Source organism: Prionailurus bengalensis, chromosome A1 (genome assembly GCF_016509475.1).
Source record: "Prionailurus bengalensis isolate Pbe53 chromosome A1, Fcat_Pben_1.1_paternal_pri, whole genome shotgun sequence".
NCBI classification, from domain to species: Eukaryota; Metazoa; Chordata; class Mammalia; order Carnivora; family Felidae; genus Prionailurus; species Prionailurus bengalensis.
This window is the reverse complement of record NC_057343.1, coordinates 204,899,224-204,918,928: the sequence shown is the minus strand read 5'-3', so window position 1 is coordinate 204,918,928 and position 19,705 is coordinate 204,899,224. Positions and strand designations below refer to the sequence as shown.

General features: G+C 36.2%; 1 protein-coding gene across 1 annotated transcript in view; it reads right to left on the bottom strand.

Annotated features, from left to right (window-relative positions):
• Window positions 1-19,705, bottom strand: part of FGF10 (fibroblast growth factor 10) — an 84,117-nt gene that overhangs the window by 8,068 nt on the left and 56,344 nt on the right. The window lies entirely within an intron of this gene.

The window sequence follows — 19,705 nt, the reverse complement described above, 5'->3', positions numbered from 1 at the left end:
GTTTACATTTCATTTGTAAAATGGGCAACACGATAGTACCTCCTTCCTAGTCGTGTTGTGAGGAATAAATGAGCTGGTACGTATAAAATAATTAGAACTTGCCTACAGCTAGAGCTTTAGTGCCTCCTTAAATATTATTAAAGAAAATAAATTTCCTCTTACACTTAATAGATTTTGGAACTCCTCCTCCACCAAACTGTGTAAATCCTGGACAGAACATACAAATTCCCATTGGCTTAGCCCATAAACTCTGAAAGGTGATTATACGTTATCATTTATTATGTATCAACTGTCATAAGAAATGCCGTTCTAAATGTGCTCAACAAATTGGGTGTTTATACATATACCTTCCCGTAGGGAAAGAGTGGCTTGTTCTTAAGACATGGATACCTTCTTTCCTCCTCATCCGTCCTAGGTGGACCAGCCATGTGGAGACCAATAGAAATGTTTGAGTTCCCCCACTGCAAAGTTGACAAAACCAGAGAGCTAGACTACGTGCCATGAATGAATCATTCTTTCCATGTATCTTGTAGGAAGCCTCTGACCTAACACAACACACTCCCTCAATAATAGGGTGAAATAAATCTCAGTTGGCAAGCTCAAACCAAGGATAGGTTACAAAGGGTGAAGGAGACCGTATCTGTGTTTTTAGTATCCTGTTTCCTTATGCAGCTAGTTGCCCTCAAGGTACAAACAAATACACTCACTTATTTGCATATTTTAAAATATTTTCTTATAGTTTATTTCTTTAATTCTCACAACAGTCCTCTAAGATGGGCATTGCTCTTAATTACAGATGAAAAAAACCAGAGGATATGAGATTATATAACTGATACAAGATGATGAGGTGACACAGGTCAGTAATGATGGCTCCAATACCTAAGCTTCTGGCTTTCAAACTGTTTCTCTCCATCTCTGACTACTTGTCTCTCCATCATATCTCCCCTCTCTTTCCCATTGTCTCAATCCTGTTGGAAATCCTGTTGGAAAACCATCTGACAAAATGACTCATCAAGATAATAGTCTTTAATAGGCATGCCACAGAGGAAAATGTCTAAGTATCAGGGAAGGGAATCTAATATACTTTATGTCACAAGCAGAAGATACAGAGTGAGGCAGGAGGTTGAATTCTGGGGCAAAATATTTAGGCCAGTATTTACTTTGCCTAAGAAACAAGTAAGCACTGTCAGTAAATTGCAAGGTGTTCCCTATGTGTGCTTTTGTAACTGGAAATTGTTAGAATGAAAGATTGAAGCAAAGAGTAAAGCAGGATTTTTGAAGGTGAACAAGATGTAGTGGGGTTAATCTATAGTAACAGACTGAGTTGACAAAAGGAGAAACGTGAGACAAATGTTACCAAATCCTTGACCAATCACTTCTGAACATGCACTGCACATGATATATCATATTTAGCTTGGAAACCCTTGGGTTTTTCTGCTTTGCACAAAATAGAATCTCGATATTGAAAGAATCCATTCAGTCAATGAACCATTTTCCCCACTCTGTAACCAGTTAAGACTAGTGTGAAAAGGTTCACTATGCTTCAAAATACAAAGTGGGAAGAACTAGATGATTTAAGGGTCTTTCAAATTCTGAAAAAGAACTTTTATGGTATAACATATGCCAGCAAATTATAATCTGATAATTTTGTGGTAATGAACAATGACTGTCTTTACTATGAACATCTGTTAATACGAAAGTGACTTTCTGAGGGGCTCAAGTCTAGAGGACTTGTCCATTTTTCATAAAAAAGCTCTCCAGTGTTCTATGTTCTTTGGTGAGAATGATCAAGTCCTCCAATAAAAAGTATTTTTGCAGGGCGCCTGGGTGGCTCAGTCAGTTAAGCATCAGACTTTGGCTCAGGTCACGATCTCATGGTTCACGGGTCTGAGCCCTGTGTTGGGCTCTGTGCTGACAGCTCAGGGCCTGGATCCTTCTTTGGATTCTGTGTCTCCCTCTCTCTGTGCCCCTCCTCTGCTCATCCTCTGTCTCTCTGTCTCTCTCTCAAAAATAAATAAACACTAAAAAGAAAAAAAAAGAAACTTAAAAAAAAAGTATTTTTGCAAAGGACAACCAGAATTTTGCTTTATGGTTGTTAGACTAATAACTTAGTGTATTTTGGTTCAAAATTCAATGCCAATTAAAGGATGACCTCCTAAGGGAAAGTAAGTGAAAGACATACAATTTTTTCTGTATTTCTTAACAACTTATATGAGCATACAATTATCTCAAAAGTTATAAAGTACTGTTTTGTTACTCAAAGAAACTAACACCTAAAAATTATATCATCAATGAAAGGGAACACAAATTATATTTCCCATTCATATAGGTCAGCTGTTTTTTTTAATTTAAGGACATATTCTTGTAGTGAAATTTGTTGTAACAACATCAGTTTTGATGTCTCTTAAAAGATGAATATCCCAAGTGGTTTTCTAAATCTGTTTAAGAGCTTCGGGACAGTTTAATTCAGACACATAGGGAGACCTATGAGAAGGGCACTCTTGTAGGAAATGGGAACATAAAGTCAGATGAATCAATCAAAATCTAAAATCCCTCCTCCTCAATCAAAATCTGTGCTCTACTGGGAGTAAAAGACAAATACACAGAGAATTACAATAAAACATATTAAGTGATAGTGAGAGCTAAGATGGAAGACAAAAGAGGCAAAAATAAACGTGGCTCATATTGGCTGTGGCTCCAAGGCAGACTTCCTCTTTGGAGATGAGACTTGAACTGAGTTTTGAAGGTTGCACAAGAGGCATTCAGGGGAAAGGTGGGAAGACATGAACAAAAGCATTAAGGTGAAAACAGTATGGTGTTTCCAGAAAAATCATAAGTTTGATTTACCAACTAGAGAACAAGGAGCAAGGCAGAAAGTCATAAGAAGTGAGATTAGGGAGTTAATAAGGCTCAAGGTATCAACCATGCTGTATTCTGGAAAATAGGAAGTATTTTATATAAAAATATATTACTTAAAAACCATATTAGAAAAAGCCAGTATTTGGCAAATTCAAATTCATGTAAGTAAATAATAGCAATCTGTAAAGTTTATTTTGAATTATACTTGAAATCCTACATGATGAAGTTTGATTATTGACATTACAAGTGATTGTGACATAAATCAGCTCCTGTTTATGAGCAGATTCTACCAAAGAATGGAACATCACCATAGTAATGGGGAGGATTTTGCAAACTGATTAAGTCCAAATGGAAATAACCTAGAAGTCACAATTTTCATGTAAATCATCTTTTCTTTTAACTTGCCAAGGCATGAGTTATGTTTTGATGAATCATTGGGTAGTTAATCTGAGGAGGGCCATTCACAAGTTTCTCTTCCAGTTTATGCTTTTCATCCTTCTCCAGAAGAGAAGCATCTGACTGATTTTCTCCCCAGCAATCAGGTTGGACCAAGAATACTTCTCTTTTGGGGCTATTAGAATAAACAAGCTATTGGCCATCATGGTAACTTTCTCCTTAAACATTTTTTTTTAAAGTAAGAGGCAACTTTAAAAAGTAGGAGAAAGTAAAAGGCAAGTAAAACTTTAATAAAATTGGTACAGACAAGGGGAAAACTAGATATAAAAATAAATGCAAAATTCCATTATTCTCTCCTAAATAAAGAGAACGTGAATATATAAAGGAATTCTAGAGATTATTTGAGTAAATTAATTTGGCTAATACCTATTAAGCAACACTGTGTAGGATTTATGTTATCTCTTACTATGGAGGAGGCAAAGACAAGACACAATCTTTACCATCAAGGAGTTTTAAACCTGGGTAGAATAAGGACACAAATAATTAAAGTAGTTACAATACAAGGAGAATGTTTTAAGTGCCATATGAGAGAGAAAATACATTGTCATGATTTTAAATAATAAAATGTTGTCCTGAAGAAGATGGTTGATGTTTTGGGTGAATCTTTCAGGGATAGGATTTTAGTAGGTAAGAATTTGAAAAGTCGAGGAGAATAATCTGTGTGGAGAAAAGTGAATGAGTAAAGAAAGGCATGGGGGAGGGAGAGGGATTCAGTGTGTATTTGAGCTATGGTTGACTCTCTCCACCAATTGTACTTTGTGGGGACCACTCTCGATACAAGTATAGATTGTATTTTATTGAGTTGCAGTGGTGCTCTCCTGGGTGAAGAATGTACTTTTGAAAAACTTTGTTGTGAAACTTGGAAGCAGCTCCATAAATGTCAGAGCCTCACGAATCCAGAATCTGTCACATCTGTTAATTCGCTCCGAACATTTTACTCAAAATTATAATGTTTGATAGTTTTAGACAATGTACTGAAACATATTATAATTAGTATAGTGTAGTAAACAAATCCTAACTTCTCTAAACTAAATCTCTTTCTCATGATTGTTGTCAAGTGTCCCAAATAATATAATATAATATAATATAATATAATATAATATAATATATCCTAATTATAATTTCTAATTATATACTAATATAAAAAGGCCTGTACTCCCGACTCTAACTTTCTGGAGTTGTTATCACATTTACCCTATACACCTCAGAGATTGTGTGGCCATACCCTAGAGTATAGGGCTAAATGGCTCCATCTGCGGTCTTGAGAATCACCTGTGAGTCGTATCTCCGTAGTGTATCTTTCTCAAAGAACCATAGAAATCACAGTGATGTTCATTTTTTTAAAAAAAATTAGAACAGGGCATACATACATGGTTCATAATATGAGCTCAATATATTTTTATTGAATGAATCATAATGAATCAATGAGTGGGCAGTCCAGCAACTAGCTGAATAAAGGAAAACTCACCATTCATTAAATACAGAATTTTTTTCTTTCGATAGTATAGTAAAATTTGTAAATCCTTGAGATAAATTAATAACTCTACATCCAAATAAAATGAAAATGAAAGTAAAAGGAAATGCCAAAATGTGTATACTTCAAAGGAAAAGTCAGTGGATTGCAAAATATAAATATTTGTTATTTACAGGCAATTATTACAAATCTGAAACTCCTTTAAACTTTCTTAATATGTGTATGGCTCTTCAACTATTCATTATTAAAATTGTGAGAAAAGGGGTGTCAGACATGGATCAGAAAGGCTATCTAGAGCATGAGGTCTCAAGGCAGCTTTCTTGGTTAAGAAAAGCACCGGTTGGGGTAAGTTGAATTGGAAGAGAGTAATAGTATAAAAATCAAGAACTAATACAGAATGACTGTCTTGTATCATATACTTTTAATATTCATATCTCAGTCTCACAAAACGTATCAGCATTATTTTCTGTACATGTTGAAATTGGGCCTTGTAGAAATTCAATCAGTTGCTGAACACACACTCACCTGGGGTAGGGTGGGTTCAATGTTTGGATCCAAGGCCCATTCTCTTTCCACTAAATCAGGTTTTGTTGAATAAAGTTAAAAATAGCAAAATAAAAAAGGCAGTGATAAAGACTGTTTTATCTGTTTTGAATTCTTTTCTCCATATTCTAGCAGACACTTGATTTTTAGATTTCAAAAGGTATTTTAGAGACGCATACTGATTAGTTAACACAGAGATTAATTTTTATATAGATTGATTTTCTAGGTAATTAAAGTTTTATAGCTTTTTAGATTTTAGTAAAAAATAATTTGGCACCTTCATCTTCAAGTTCATTCACTTTTTTGTTCATATATGGAGATTACTAATCAAAATTTAATGTTTTTCTTGATGACATTATCTCTAATGACTTTCTCTGTTGTGAAAGGAGGATGCTCTAAGGAGCTTATGAGTACTTCCATTAAAATAAGCTGATAAATTAATATGAGGTCTGGTTATAATTGAGTCAAAATTATGAGCAGGTTTTGATGGTGTTTTTTTTTTTCTGAGTACAGGATATGAGGTTTTGTGTAGAAATCCTAGAATCTCTTTTTGATACATTCTTTCTTACATTCCAGAGAGTGAAGTTCTACACAAATGTGCAAAATTCTGGGGAAACATGATAATATTTAGAACAAATTATGTTAGTTATATCTTTTATATTTATGATAAAACAAATATAATTTTCTTATGTTATAAAAATTGTGATAATTTGCAAACAATCTAATGGGGTATAATTTTGCTTCATAATTACCAAGGTTGCAAAAATTATACAGCAATTATTATTTCAGCTGGTAGTTCATTTACACTCTTTAATTTCTTGAAAACATGATTCCACTCATGGTTTTTGACAGTGAAATGCTACTTTACATCTAGGAAGTCCAATAGATTCTAGGCTCATAAGATTATGTCCAGAAAAAATACATAGCAGTTTTCAAAGCTAAATAGTTTCCATCGTAATAATTAAAAATATTTCAAATAATGTTTTCATTTCTCTTTAATGTGAAAGTTAAATTAATTGAAACCTCAACACATTATGTAACTGCTGCTGTCACAGAGCACAAAGGATCTTCCCTGAACACTTTGCAAAGAGACTTGACCACACTTAAGCCTGCCTTCCACCTGCAATAGGCTCTATCCCTAAAGGTGACCTCAGGTCCTATGCTGAGTCTTTACTTAAGAAAACCCAATTCTATCCAGCTTCAAATCATACATTGTCCAAACCTACCTTCCCAGACTATTTTCAGTGATTCTCTACTTATTCCCTTCTACAATTTTTCACTTCCATGTAGACTCTTCTCTTTTTTCTCACCTCCTCCAGTCTCATAATCCTTTGTTCTCCCTTAGAACCTCATTCATCTTTGGCTTAGTTGGAATTGAGCTCAGTTAATTTTGTAATCTCTCTCCCTTACTACAGTAGTCTGAATAAAATCTGTCTTATCACCTTTAACGGCATTTGATGCTGTTTGTTTGCTTCAATTACATGAGCTCAAAAAGTTTCACAGAAATTATGAGTAGAAAACTGTCACCAAATTCATGGGTAGCATATGCCCTGCAAAATAGTCTATGAGTGGTGAATGCAAAAAGGAAGAAGAGAATGTGTTTTTGAAGACTGGGAAAGGAGAGCACATAGCTGAGGGGTATGGCTCTTAGCTTAAGTAGCCCTGTTTGGAATTGCATATTTACTTGATTCAACAATATCAAAAAGTGCATCTAGACTCTAGCTTAACTTGAAAGAATGTCAAAATGTTTCTAATGCTGTAAATTGAGAGTAACTGGACAGCAACATTTGTGATAGTACTTTTATTTTTTGTATTGCCTACTTATATTCCCATTTCATTTCTCTCCACCCTACCTTCCACCATCTGTCTGTCTGTCTCTCAATCATGCGCGCGCGCACACACACACACACACACACACACACACACACACACACACAATGAGGCAGCCAGCAATTTCAGACACACATACACACAAAATTTTAAAGGGAACATCAAAGTCATATTTTATGTGACGAAATTAATGGAAGAAGTATAAATGAGAGGGAAATGGCTCTAAAAGAGCAGAAGAACTTGGCTTAGCATCTCAGCTTTGTTACTTAGCCATCAAAATGGCTTTTAATAAGTGATTTATAATTCCTGAGTCTTGGTTTCCTCATTTGCAAATTGGAACTAATTGCATACAGTTCATAGGATTGCATGGAATCTGGAGAAGTGGGTATTGAATAGGTATTTACTATCTGCTGAAGCTGGCTCATTTTTTTATATCAGCTGTTCTCAAACTTAAGCATGCATCAGAATTATCTGGAAGGTTTGTTTAAACACAGATTGCTGGGCTTTTTAATTTACTAGATCTGGGGAGGCGCCAGAGAATTTGAATTTCTAGCCATTTCCTAGGGAATGGCTGAATCTGTTGGTGCAAGGACCACACACTGTTCTATACACTACAATTCAGAAATGGAGCAGGTTTTTGACATAAAAAAAGCATCGACAGAAACAGAGAAACAGAACCACAAACAGGAATAGACACACATAATGTTAGCAGCCTAACATCAGTGAAAAAATTTTAAAGAATGTGGAAAGAAGTATGAGGTTTTTCTTTTGTGTATTTTTAAAATGTTTATTTATTTATTTTGAGAGAGAGAGAAAGAGAGAGAGAGAGAGAGAGAGAGAAAGAGAGAGGGAGAGAGAATCTTAAGCAGGCTCCACCCTCAGCGTGGAGCCAGATGCAGGGCTTGATCCCATGACCCTGGAATCATGTCCTGAGCCAGAATCCAGAGTCTGAGACTCAGCCAATTAAGCCACCCAGGCACCCCTCTTTTGTGTATTTTTGATACGTGTGGGACTCAACATCTGCATGACTGTAGCCATGTGGACTTGGTATTTGTGTACAAATCTACCATATCGTTGTCTATAGGTAATTTTTTTTTAGAGATTTGCAAGAAGATTATCATAATCATCATTTTCTTACCCTGAATAAGAGTGTGGAAATGTTGGTTGAATCTTAAGTGCCTTCAGTTACTCCTTTAAGTATTTTACATGCATTCTCATAGGGCTACTTGTGTCCCCATTCTAAAAATTAAGGGACCATGTGACCCCTTTATTGTTATGCTTATGGCCAAGAAATTGCTACAAATCAGTAGAGAGTCACTTGATCTGTTATCCTCCACCCAGAGTTAAAGGCATATACTTGCTCTGGAATGATCTCCCCACTTTTAAAAAGAGGACACCAGAGTGGGCTAATCATTAGCCTAGTTCTGGGCCACCCTGTGCTATTTTAGACTCCAGATGCCCTTTCAGCATAATGCAACCGAAATGATTTAGTTTCTCTATCATCCACAGTTCTTTGAGATACCGTGACATGAATTTAGAACTGCAGACATAAACAGGACCCGCATTAGCAGAAAATTCTCTATATAAGAGGATACATATTTTTCTTAATTTGTTAAAGACCAGAATGACCTTTTGACATTTTTAACTGGTGCTTCAAGGACAAATGTAGTCATCAGCTTGGCCTTATTGATGAACACAGTGGCACATTCTAAATCATTTCTCAATTTAAGGCTATATTCAATTGAACAATATTATAGTTTAGCCATTGTCATTGACCTACCGTTAAAAGTATCAGAAACTAACAACACAATTTTAGGGACAATACTCCCAATTATAAATTAATTGTTAAAGTGTGTTAAAGAATAATTTTCTGCTGCATTTTTAACTGCAAATTAAATGTGACTCTGGAGTGTTCCCGATTGATCATCAGTCAACAAATACTTGCAGGTGGTCATTTAAGGTCTCTTCATGGCACTGTGCTAGATCAATAGATTTAATAATACAACAATTTTTCTTTTTTATTTCCCTCTCCAAAGATTGCTTTTTGTCCATTTAACCTTATTGAATTATGTCAGGAAATAATTATTTATCAGCATTTTAGGCAAGTGTTATTTCACACTCATCTTAGTGCAAGTCTTAGTCAACTTGTCTGAATAAAACATGCTGAAAATTTAGTATTTAAGACTAGAAGGTAGGTTACAACTACTACGTACCTGAGTTCTTACACATAAAATATTTCTGGGATCCGGATTATAGAAGAAAAGAGATGAAGAGAAAACCAAAACTGAAAAGTTGATAGAGGAGAAACACTGCAAGAAACAGAATGAATGCACTGACTTGACCTAAATCATGCTAACTGCAAATGTTTCACTTTACTCAAAATTTTATCCAAAATTGTGAAAACCTTTAAAATTTGGGGGAAAAATTATATGCAGAGAAAAGTTGTCTTAACTTCTTTGTAGGATACATTAGTTACGCTGGATGAAATGCCACAATATTATATTTTGAAGAAATGTTTCCATTTATGTTTATTTATCAAACTCTGAAAACATCCCCCCCAGAAGACTCAATTAATATTATTTAATTCATATAATCAATTGTAAGAAGGAATTTGAATTCACTTGCTCAATTCAGACTAGTGTATATAGTATTGTCAAATAATGATTAAATTCACCTGAAATATGATAATTTGTAATAATTTACGATGATTAAAATTTCAGTGTATAGATATGGGATAGGGAAAACAGAAGCTAAAAACTTGAAAATAATTTGTCAAACTGCCATTGAAATGGCAAAATACATTTCTAGGCAAAGTAGTTGGCTTTTGAGCAAGTCAGGTTAGTAAATTAATTGAAATATCTATAAAAATCAAGTAGCATTCAATAGTTTCATACTATTTGATTTCTATTGCAAATGTTTCCTCCTCTCCTACTAATTCTAGATAGCCAAAAGAAAACTCTGATTATAATATAATTTAATTTAGTACAAACATTGAAATATTTCAGTGGAGATTATTCTTGGGTAAGATTCAAAGTAAACCCTGTTTGTTTTCGTATAAGAATCTTTACAAATGATGTCCAAAGAGATGTCAAACCTAGTGTCATAATTTAATTTTAGGAGGAGCTATATTTAAAGTCTCTGTATTTTACCAAAACAGACCCAGAAATCCAGGACCATAATACAGTATACATTTTTGGTCAGTGTTATTAAATAGATATATGAATAGAAACATGCACGACTGTCTTATACAAACAAACTGGTTAAAATACAATCATAAAAATTAAAAAAAAACTAAGCAAATAAATAAATAAAAATAGACATGCTCTGAGAAAGCTCAAAAAGCTTGATTAAACTATGGCAGACCATAGAAATGGGGCTGAGGAATAAAACTCTATTAAGCAGTTTTTATTTATGGACAGGTTACAGCTACTCTGTAGCTGAACTTAATTCTTGAGGCACTGATAAAAGAACTAGGCCAATTTTCTTATCAAGGAGAAATGGTTCAGTATGCCTATTGCAACTTCTTTCAAAACTCTGATCGTGGATCATTTGGCAGAAGTGAGAACTACAGTGAAGAACAAGGAGAATGAATTTGGTTGGAGGTAGAGTCTCAATTTTCCCTTAGTTTATTGAAAGCATGACTCTTTTGTTTGTTGTATGGGCCACATCTGTACTACCAGCACCTTGCCCATAGCAGATGCCCAATATAGAATCATGGAACAAATTAATTTATCTGAATAAATTAATGTGCAAAGTACCTGTTTCAACTTCGGCCTACTTACTTTCCTCTGGAAAGAGGAAAAGAGAGAAAGCTATTGGCAGATATCCCTTCTTAATTTGGGGCGCCAAGCGACCCTGGGTACTTGGGTAAAATCAGAAGCCAGTTCATGTTCACCTTCTGTGGCAGATAGGAATGTAGAGGAGCACAACATTGTCCCCCTCCACTGGCCCAATTTTTCTTCTACTGGGTCTCTGACCAGAGACTGATCCCTCACATTAATCTTGGGTATATACATTCAACTCAAAGTTATGAGCCGTTACCTCGAGGGACTGATTACCTTATGTAATCCTATGAAAACATTAAAAAATACTGGATGTTTACTGTGTGTGAAAGCCACCTACCGAGCATGAAAAGAGCCACCGTAGCTCGCATGGTATTGGAAGAGAAAGAGTAAAATGAAGTCCCAAACCTAAGTACAGAATTATTCTGCTCAATCTTTTCCTCCTAAATTCTACTCGGTTCTTCCACAACAAAAGTCAAAGACCACTTTATTCCTTCTCCTTACATAGGTGTGCAGTCATAAGAACCTATTTGAAAAGCTTTAAAAAAAGTCCCCTAACCTTGAAGTCTAGTATCTCAGTCCACACCACTCCAGTGGACTCAGTCCACACCAAAGGCCTGTCCTTTGCCTCAGAAACTTGGTCAAGAATGTTAAGGTAATGAAGTCTGCTGCCAGTGTCCAAATACAAACAATTACTTGTTGACTCTGAAACCCCAATGGGTGTTTTCACCTTGAGTGCTTAACAACTTTCTGACGTGGTGGGAGATCCTATCTTTATTCCTCTAGCCTACAAACAGCCTTCTCATCCCTCTTTGCTTTCTCAGTCAACACTTTAAGTCCGGAGAGGATGACAGAATCTTTTCTTTATGTTGAGACTTAAAAGCTCCTAGAAGAGCACAGCCATTTCACGCCCTTCCCCATTCATCATCATCAACTCCTCTTTTTACTGTTTTTCTAACCTGCCATTCAACAAAAACAGCCGCTAATAATTATGTTTGTGGTACTAGGCTATGTGATCTAATTGCACAGACTTGTGGCACATGTCTTGTCCAGTTACACAAACTTGATTTCCAAAAAGAGAGCTTCTGAGACATTTTCTTAGCTGTCTGCCTACTCACAAACTTCAAGGGATATGAACACCATCCTGTGAAATGCCTGTACCTGACCATTGTTTTCATTTTTTTTTCCCTTTCAACTTCATTCAGCTCTTCCAGAAATACTGGCATCCCTAGAGAGTGAGGAGTGTACTACCTACTGGAATCTGATTGTTTTCTTTTTTCAGTTGCCCTTGCTCGCTAATTACTGTGTAAGGTAATCGTGTTGGAAAGTCAGAGGTATTTTTGACTTTTAAATTGAAGCAAAGTATTGACACACTAAGTCTTTAAGTAAACAGAATTTTTTGACCAATTTATTAGAGGCAGAAAAACATATAGTTATTTTCTTTGCAAGATACTTTCTCAGATTTTTCATACGTCCCTTAATTCTTACCATAGCCTGACAGTCTTACCTATGTTCATAAATACTTTTTAAAAGATTAAGGAGAAAACTATATAAGGAAAATTATCTCATGTAGATCCCTATCCAGAATAACTTGTTGATATATGATATATTTGAAGAGTTGATATTACAAATGAAGATTTTGCTCTTACTTTTAGCAAACAGGTACATTTCATTGATTTTTTTTTTTTTTTTACTTCACCAAATCTAGTTTTTATGATGTCTGTTGAAGCAGATCTTGTCCTAATAGTTTGGCATATTTTGATAGTAGGCTTTTAACCTGACACCACTCTCTTCTTCATCAACACCTCCAACCTCAACCAGCACCCATATTGCCACGATAACTTAAGTGAAAAATACCACGGAATGAGCATATACTCAATATCAAAAACATTTGTTTTGACATCGATGGCTCAGACCTTCTAAGTAGTCCTGGCAAAATTACCTTCTAGGCTCCAACAGAAAACAGCTGTTGTAGGTGGCAAACTCTTGTCAGCCCTTCAGAATGGCTAACTGGCAAGATCTTGTTCCAATTCATCTTTAGCCTCTGCTGAATCTGGACAAACAACTGTGAATTTGTGCCAAATTCCTCTTCCTGAAATAGGCAGCCTGGCTTCCCACGGAGACATAGAGTTTTTAGAGCCTTAGTGTCCCCAGGGTATCTGCTAGTACAAAGCTGGTCTAGGATAAGCCACATTAATAGCAGTTTCCTCTTGTCATTCTTAAGCTGTCCTTTTATATTTATGAGCTCATCCGTATGAATTAAATGTTTTGCATATATTTTTGCTACTTCAATAGCTGATACGTACTCAAAAACTGCAAGTTCTTTAATCCTTCAGTGAATAGCTTTTCAACATTTCCAAAAGTATTTGGTTTTCAAAAGAAAGTTGACTAAAAAGGCATTATAAACAAGGTGCAAGGAGACAGTTGTAGTTGATAACTGCTCTTTCTCAACATATGGCTTATGTTACAACTGAACAGGTCCTCAGCTTTTATCTGTGGGAGCTGTGAGGGTGACTGCTTATAAGGTCTCATTGTCTAATTAATCCTTACTTAAAACTCACCTAAGTAAGTCTAACATGGATAGGAAGTTGGTTTCTGTTAGCTGTTCCACCTTTCACCCTACCACACATCTGGGAAATATTCAGTTTAAGATCAGATCCAAGCCTTTTGGCATTAACCACCTCTAAACATTAAGATATCACCAGCAATTTGCCTCTGCTTCAGAAAATTAAAAGCATATTTCAGATATAAACATAAATATGCCACTAATATTACTGGCAATAATTGAGAGCTATTCTTTTTATTATAGTGGGGAAAAAAAAGAAAGAATATTCTCAGATGAAATACATAGCGTAACTCCAAATGGTAATATTCTCCTAAAATAACTGCATATACATTTTTATATAAATGCTAAAAATAAAGTTTATTAAATGCTACTGTTTTTCTTTATGGTCATACTGTTTTTATAGTAGGGGAAACACCCTATAAAAGTAGTTAGCAATTTAAATTGTTTACAGGTTAGGGATTGTTTATTTGCTCGATTAGATATTGTCATTTTTTTGCTAAACTGTTGCCTATTCAGTTTAAAATAGAAACAACTACTTGGATCTTTTATTCAGACTGATTGAATCATAGCAGTTATATTTCGCATTCATATTCTGATAATTAAAAATGATCTTGTGGGGCGCCTGGGTGACTCAGTCGGTTAAGTGTCTGACTGTTGGTTTCTGCTCAGGTCATGATCTCTTGGTTCATGAGTTCGAGGCTTACATCAGGCTCTGTGCTGACAGTGCAGAGCCTGCTTGGGATTCTCTCTCTCCCTCTGTCTCTCTGCCACTCCGTGTTCACTTGTTCTCTCTGTCTCTCTCTCGGTGTCTCTGTCAAATAAATAAACTTAAAAATAAAAAAAATTAAAAAAAAAGATTTTGTGGCTAACACTATAAACAGTTACAACCGGTAAAATTATTACCATTGGTTATGACATCATTTGCACAGGATAAAGGTTAAAAGAGAGGTGGTACATGGGAAGTAACTTGGAAAAATTTATTTGGGAGCTGGATTGAAATTTTTTGTCAACATAGAAATTAAGCAAGATTAGATACTACTTTAAGAAACATATGCACTAATTTTGGAGCTTCTTTGTTGCTGGGGTCTCCCCACTCAGATGTTGTTTCACCATATTTTTTTTTTATCTTGGAGGTTTGCTCAATAACTGAGACTCTAGGAATCTGCTTGCATTATAGCCATCAATATCCAAATGCTTATGTCTGCTAACTTTTTTTTTAATATGAAATTTATTGTCAAATTGGTTTCCATACAACACCCAGTGCTCATCCCAACAGGTGCCCTCCTCAATACCCATCACCCACTTTCCCCTCCTTTCCACCCCTAGTTTATTCTCAGTTTTTAAGAGTCTCTCATGGTTTGCCTCCTTCCCTCTCTGTAACTTTTTTTTCTCCCTTCCTCTCCCCCATGGTCTTCTGTTAAGTTTCTCAGGATGCACCTAAGAGTGAAAACATATGGTATCTGTCTTTCTCTGTATGACTTATTTCACTTAGCATAACACTCTCCAGTTCCATTCACGTTGCTACAAAAGGCCATATTTCATTCTTTCTCATTGCCAAGTAGTAGTCCATTCTATATATATAAACCACAACTTCTTTATCCATTCATCAGTTGATGGACATTTAGGCTCTTTCCATAATTTGGCTATTGTTGAAAGTGCTGCTATAAACATTGGGGGTACAAGTGCCCCTATGCATCAGCACTCCTGTATCCCTTGGGTAAATTCCTAGTGGTGCTATTGCTGGGTCATAGGGTAGATCTATTTTTAATTTTTTGAGGAACTTCCACACTGCTTTCCAGAGCGGAACTCTGTTTTGAGGAACCTCCACACTGTTTTCCAGAGTGGCTGCACCAGTTTGCATTCCCACCAACAGTGCAAGAGAGTTCCCGTTTCTCCACATCCCTCCCAGCATCTATAGTCTCCTGATTTGTTCATTTTAGCCACTCTGACTGGCATGAGGTGATATCTCAGTGTGGCTTTGATTTGTATTTCCCTGATGAGGAGTGATGTTGAGCATCTTTTCATTGCCCATTGGCCATCTGGATGTCTTCTTCAGAGAAGTGTCTATTCATGTCTTCTGCCCATTTCTTCACTGGATTATTTGTTTTTTGGGTGTGGAGTTTGGTGAGTTATTTATATATTTTGGATACTAGCCCTTTGTCTGATATGTCGTAAAATGTCAATACTACCCAAAGCAATCTACACATTCAGTGCAATCCCAATCAAAATTGCACTAGCATTCTTCTCAAAGCTAGAACAAGCAATCCTAAAATTTGTATGGAACCACAAAAGACCCGTAATAGCCAAAGTAGTATTGAAGAAGAAGACCAAAGCAGGAGGCATCACAATCCCAGACTTTAGCCTCTACTACAAAGCTGTAATCATCAAGACAGCATGGTATTGGCACAAAAACAGACATATAGACCAATGGAATAGAATAGAGACTCCAGAATTGGACCCACAAAAGTATGGCCAACTAATCTTTGACAAAGCAGGAAAGAATATCCAATGGAAAAAAGACAGCCTCTTTAACAAATGGTGCTGGGAGAACTGGACAGCAATATGCAGAAGAATGAAACTAGACCACTTTCTTACACCATTCACAAAAATAAATTCAAAATGGATGAAGGACCCGAATGTGAGACAAGAAACCATCAAAACCCTAGAGGAGAAAACAGGGAAAAACCTCTCTGACCTCAGCCTTAACAATTTCTTTTTGAGACATCTCCAAAGGCAAGGAATTAAAAGCAAAAATGAACTATTGGGACCTCATGAAGATAAAAAGCTTCTGCACTGCAAAGGAAACAATCAACAAAACTAAAAGGCAACCAATGGAATGTGTCTGCTAACTTTACATAACTTTAGTTTTTCTTAAATAATTGCATTGATAAGAGAAAAGGGAAGAGGGAATTGAAAATGTAGCTTTGTTCCTTTAATTGGAGACTCCGAATTTTTTCTCATGCGATTTCCATGTTTGGTTCAATGTTTTCTAAAAAAGCACTGACATTTAAAACATTCTTTAAAAGGTCATTTTGAAGACATGTGAGCAAGTTGTACTGAGGGTGTTGTATGTGCAATTAGGATTCCTTTCTCTGTAAAGCCTCGCCAGCTTCTTAGATGAATGAGGATCTACCAGTTCAGTTTTCATCATCTTCTGTATCTTTGGGTCTGACACAATGTTGTTGATCCCATTTTGCATGCAAAAAACCATATGGGACTGAAAATTAAAAACAGTTACCAGCCAAGCTATTATAACACACAAAACCAAAGACCACCAAGAGCAGAAACCATGCTAGCATCATGCTAAAAGGAATGTGAAACAGTGCCATGAATATTATGGTTACTCAATACCTAATGATTGGTTGATATTTACATGTGGACACTTTGGGTCTGGAGCTGCAGACATCTACTTTATTTCTGATGGTAGTGCGGTTGCATGTAAATAGCTGAAGGGAAACACACACACACACACACGCTTCCCTTTCTGTCTTCCCTCTTAAGAAACAAGAACTAATAGTGTTAAACCCACCATATGTGTAAAGCATAAAAATGAGCTCCATTTTACCATGGAATACTACAGAGATATGTTTAGTGTTTTGTTAAAAACTTTTTACTCTTGGTAGGGAGTCTGTTGATAGTAGTTCCAGCTTTGGCTTGGCAGATAGTGAGTATATGAATTTGGAAGAGCCAGTTAACCTCTCAGAGTCTCCTTCATCATCTGTAAAGTAAAGAGGTTGCCCCAGAGGTGATTATCAAAGTCTTTTCCAGCTTTATAATTCTGTGATCTTCGAACAAGAGCCAAAAATACAATTTAGGATTTGGCACCTGACTTTATACTATGCTAGTGCCATGGAACTGCTTTTTTCATTAATCTCACATGTTGAATTTCTCTATGTAACCTGGTTTGACTTTGTGGTTTTTTCCTTTAAAGGAACTAAGTATACTATCCCTGTGGCAACTGCAGGTGATTCTTAAAAGAACTTTTAATCATACTTGAGAAATAAATGTGGTGCTCAGTGGTGCACACGTCCTACTGCCCTCTAGTGGGTGAAACCATATCTTCCCTAGATTCCCCCACAAAATAGGTTAAGGTAAGGCTTCTCAAACTAATCACATGAGGTGGGGGTCTCAGCTTCTGCATTACAAATTCCCAGGTGATTGCATTGCTTCTGGTCCTAGAACCAGCAAGAGTTTAAATGATTAGTGTTCTTTGGCACAAAATTGGTCCAAGTAAGGAAAGAAACCCATTCAGCATGTGCTGAGAAATAAGTTTCTAGTTAGTAAAAGATGAAAAGGAAGGAGAAAAAAAGGAGGAGGAGGGAGAAGTATAAGAAGAGAAGCAGGAGAAGGAGCAGGAGAGGGAAATAAGTGCACCAGATTGAAAGGACTCATTTGGCAAAGCCACATTGCTCTCGTTCAGTGGCTATCTCTAGAAAGTTTCTAAGTCTAGGCTTCATGTGACAGTATATGCATTAGGACTTAGGGCCCGTCTAATGTTGTATTGTATTTTAGTAAATTTTAATTAACAGGCCTACCAAAAAATTAGAACTAATTGAACCTAAATATAGAAAACAATTCTATAATTATGGACAAACACATTGGAATCAGTCTAGACAGAAAATATTCTCCACATTTGTGTAATTTATTGCAGAAGGAAGCTGTGTTGATGGGAACAATGAGTACATATGTCCAGATGCACTCAACTCTTGGCATCGTGGGATTTCTTTTCAGACAGAAGAGCAGTCTAAGTTTAGCAGCAAAACATTATATCTGTTCAAAGCACTGTGCTGGGTGTAGACCTACCCAAGGAAGACAACAGTGGTATTTTGTCATTTCACAGAGGGGAAGAGAGAAAATTAACATTAACTATGATAAAGTGTAATGAAGCTTGTAGGAGATTAATAATCACTCCAGTGTATGGGATATCACCATGTACTTGACCCTAGGCTAAGCACACTGTGGTCCTCACCTTGATGGCCCCATTATATGCATATGGAAGCTGAAGTTGAAAAAGCTCAGAGTTAAGATCCCATCTCTTATGAGACATCAGATGTGTAGGCTCTTAACTGCTAGATTATGTTGCATTTCATTGGTTTTCGAAATGTTAAATCCAGTTGACTAACAGATGAAGTGAATCCTTTTCCTGTGTGTGATTTGTTTCCATATTCTCAGTAACCACTTCTGTAGTGCATTGGAGGGAGATGATGCTGAGACTGCCAGTTCGAATAATAAATGATGTGTGTCTGGATCCCACTATCTCTACATTTGTATTTTATGTGAGGGGAGTTGACTGTAGGAAGAGGGAGGAGCTGGCAGGAGGAGAGAAGGCAGAGCCTGACCCTCTCATCTGTTTTTAGATCTGGCTTCCTTATCCTTCAGGAGAGCATTCATTCTCTTCCACTACCTCTTCTGGGCCTCACTCTCTTTTCAGAAGCAAATGGTCTCATGGTACAAAAAGGTGATTATCACTTCTTTTGCTCCTACAGCTAGCAACGGCACCACTCCCTCACACTAAGTGTTTCTCCAAATTTATCTTCCTAGCATTATGCTTCCAGTAAGCCTTGGTCTTGAAACTTTGTGATGCCCCATATCATGATTCTGAATGAGGATACAAGCTCCCTATCATCATGTCCATTATTCTAGGCTCTCTATCTTCTCCCATTTTGCCATATTATCCCTGCACTCTAGAATGAGAATTCCTTTGAAAAATACTGCTTCTTCTAGCCCTTTCCTTAAGTGTGTTTTGAAGATTCCTAGGCATCTTCTGCAAAGATTTCTTGAAACCCAATACCAACATAAATTTTCTCCCAATTCACTGAAAAGAAATGCTTGCCACATTCTCATCCCAGCTACGAAGGGGAATATAGTCACTTCACACAAAAACTACATTCAGAAATGCCTTAGAAGCTTATCAGTAGCAATGCTTATAGAGGTAATATTAAAGAATATCAGTAATTTGGATTGGACAGATTAGATGTACACAGTAGTTAAAGGAATTATCTCACTTTATACAGTAGTGGTTAGTCCATGTTTTTTCAATCCCAACCTAATGTTCTTTCTACTAGCTCTAGAAAAATGATGCTATGCAAAGTAGCTTCTACCTGAGATGGTTAATGACAGGAGAACAAGAAAGCTGATGTCTAAGAGGTTCAATCATCTGGAAAACAAATTTACTGGTCATGAATCAACCTCAGG